This window comes from Homarus americanus, unplaced genomic scaffold, assembly GCF_018991925.1.
Source record: "Homarus americanus isolate GMGI-L3 unplaced genomic scaffold, GMGI_Hamer_2.0 scaffold25509, whole genome shotgun sequence".
In the NCBI taxonomy this organism is placed as follows: Eukaryota; Metazoa; Arthropoda; class Malacostraca; order Decapoda; family Nephropidae; genus Homarus; species Homarus americanus.
In genome coordinates this window covers 460450-464176 of record NW_024712276.1, presented here as the reverse complement: position 1 = coordinate 464176, position 3727 = coordinate 460450, and positions in this window count along the sequence as shown.

Here is a 3727-nt window from a genome sequence, read left to right as displayed (position 1 = left end):
CTAATGGGGTAAATGACTGCTTAGTTAAGATTTCTCCTTCATATTACATAATTCTGTAAGTTGAATATGTATACCAACACAAATCCTCTTAAGTTCTCTCTTAGTCTCGTTACGTGTTTTAAGTCATGGTAGTTGTTGAAGCGTATAGGAATAATAACAATAACGCGACAACGACAATATCAACACGATGTCTAGTTATAGCCAATATTATTCCAGAGATTTAGAAATTATTTGACAGTCAATAAAGGAGAATAGATACGAGGAAAACCGGGACATTTAACAGTTAACATATAAAACATATTCTTGTAAATTTAGATATACAGTATAAAAAAGGTAAATGAATTAGAGTCAAGTCTTACTACTCACTTGTTTGTAAGATAACTCGACAAATGGGTTGCCAGTGTATGAGTATTTTTAATCCACGGGAATATAATAATGATTGTTTGTATATATTGTAAGTTTTCAGCTACACTCACTGTTACTACAGATGACGGTGATTCACTCCACACCTGTTTCCTATTGAGTTCTGGTAACATATTTAGGGCAATCTTCTACAAAGTTATCAAAAGTGGATTCCTTAGACCTAGACGCTAGTTAAGGGCAGTGCAGATGCAGCACACTGTAGATTTTTGGTACACAAGGAAACAGAGTGGCCGGCTCTTCCTAGCTGTAAGGTTTGGTACCCATTCGGGTAGACTGAGGGTGCCCCGGGTGGAAAACCAGTTACCCTTAAGGAAGGAAGAGTGTTGTATCCACTCAACCACCGCATCTCATACTTCTTCATGTAGATAATAGAACCTACACTATTAATTATATTTCTATTGTTTACATTCATTACATCCCACCAAACAGTGGTAGGGTGGTTAACCTTTGGGCAAAATAAGCTTGGGGGGAGGGGGGGGGACAGGGGGAGAATCTTCAGGTGATCAGAGTTAAATCAATGCTTCAATAACCTTCCATACAGAAGAGGTAAACTAAGGTAAACCATGTCATAAACTTCCCGATCTTAAGTCTTGCGCTTGTGTTAATGTCACAGAGTTCTTATTTTAATACAATTTCTTACTTTAAATTTTGAAAACGTGTTATAGAGTTCATTTAAAACTGGAAATACGAATAAAATAATTCTAAAATTTACTACGGGTAAATTATCTCAGTTAAAAAGAACATCTGAATGAAAACTACCTTAGAGTCATGAGTCAATGGTACACGCATTGTAATGGTTTGATGGATGCAATAGCAAGTTAGAGCACTTAAGAGCTTGACTGTTTTTCCTTCATTATTAATAATTGTCGATTCTGATAAACTACGACTTGTTCTCTGTGTTAATTAGTCCTGGCTAATGAAGGATGTAATCTACCTTACCTGTGCAATCCTCATTAACGTAACGGTACAATTATTCACCTGAGCTTCCTTTAAAAAAAATAAAAAAAAATGATATAATAATGCGTAAATTATTTTCTCTCGCTATGATGGAATATATATGACAATTAACAAGCCTGAAACATGAAGTTGTGAAAATACGTTTTAAAAGCCATTACTTTATGCATCTGTAATTTTCCATCTGTGAAATATATTGCCAACTAACTTCTCTCAATTATACAGTCATATACATTTCACGAGTGCAATGGAATATCTAAAGTGATAAACAGCATGAGACTCCCCATGCAACAAGGTTCTGCTCACAGGTACAATACGTAAACCTATCTCATATTCATCAATAACAATTACATAGGAGTAATATAGCTTCAAACAATTTCTATTCTCATTATTATAACAGCGTGAATTATAGGTAGGAAATAAAGATAGTTGAGTTAGGGGTTAATGCCTCCCTTATATCTTCAGTTCACCCTTTATCAATAACTACAACTTCGATTCCTGTGAAAAATTAAATGACTTACCGAATACATTATAAGATAAACAACACAGAGGCTGGAAAGACATGAGTTGTTTTCTCAGTTCGCCCCCAGACGCCGAGATAATGCAGTGGAAAAAAAACCGAATTTGATTGCTAACGTTAAGGTCTATATGCAGATATAAGCGCTGACGTAGACTCAAAAATCGACGTAAATACGAACGTTGACACAGAGATGATATGAAAATAGACCTAAAATCAACTCATCATATAAGAATTTAATTACATATAAAAACAACAGAAAATATATACCATTTTTATATTAATAGGTAATTATAAAGGTAAAACTCATTAAAAAAAATGGAATGAAAAAAATCGTAATTCTAGACACAAATAAAAACAAAATATCGAATAGGTTTGAGAAAGTCGAGGGAGATCTGTAAGTCAAAAAGATGAACATTAGTAGCAACATCAATAAGCGACGGGCTCCCCTTAAACATTTCGTCTTGCGCGGAACACCCTGCAGTGGGGGTTAACGCGAGGTCTTTAGCGGATGGAAATGTTTAAATTATATCCAACCCCCACCACCCCACACCCTCCCCCATACCCTCCCCCCACCCGAGCCATTATAGGGACTGTGGGTAATGAGAGGGTGAGGGAATATATTGGCCGTGTATAATTGTGTTCACGAGGGTAATAAAGTGTAGCTCTAGTGAAGCCCTGAGAGATGGTCCCAAAACTCCTTCTCTCATATGTGTGTGTGTGTGTGTGTGTGAGCCTTTAATATATTTTATTCAAACTTGTTTTTTATTGTGATATTCATTTTTTTTTTCATCGGCAGTATTTTTTCATTGCTTTTTTTTTACGAAACAAACAGAAAGGGAATGAAGCCTCTTTCTTTACTCTGTGGCATGACGTTATCTAAAGCCTTGTGTACTTCCTCTTGTAAACTCTTTGTGGTATGACGTCAACTAACCTACCTACCCCTTCACTGTACAATCACATATATATTCCAATCGACTTTTGCTTAATATTTCAACCTAAATCATTAAAATATTCTATCTCGTTTATTTTATTTATTTATTATAGTGTGTTCGAAAAATAATGTATATATAAGCTTATCTAAACTCTGGTCGTCTTTCTGAATGATCGTAAATAAATAATAAGTAAAGGTCTGAGTTATTATGAAACGGTTTATATGTAGGAAAGTTATATAACGTTATATAGTGGTCATTGTTATATAATTTCCTAATATGTGTCTCTCTAACAAAATATTCTCGAGAGTTTTAGGTTAAATTCCTGTTAAATTATAGACATTAGGATCCATTTAGTTATGGTATAATTTCAGTGTAATTTCGACACTATTTTTTCGCTATTGTAGTTAGATTCTCTTATTACACTATTTCAGGGAGATTTTGTTTTTTATTCATTTATTTTAGAAATGATTAAGAATTCAGGTTTGTGGTTTCTTTCGTTTTCTTCAATATTTCTAGAGTTTTTCATTCTGGTATAAGGATCATTAAAGGAAATCTAGGTTTACAAAAGTTTTCAGAGTTTTTTTTTTGTGTGGTCTCCGCTTTAGTGCTTGGAGACTGACAATGGAGGACACTGGTGGAGACTTCATATGGACTGCAGCAGCGTGGGTGAAGTTTACAGGTGGAACATTTTGAGTGATGCTGCCGGCTAGACAAGACAATACCATGATTTGTGAAGGAGTAACTTAATATGAAGGAGGTTAAGTGTTCTTGAGGATAATTATAAATAACCGCGTTAAAGTTAAATGACTTATGTAGAATACTCAGGTCTTAAGGGGTTATGTGTTAAAATCTTGGTAAAAATTTTTTGATGAATCTTCAAGTTTATGAGTTTAGTTTG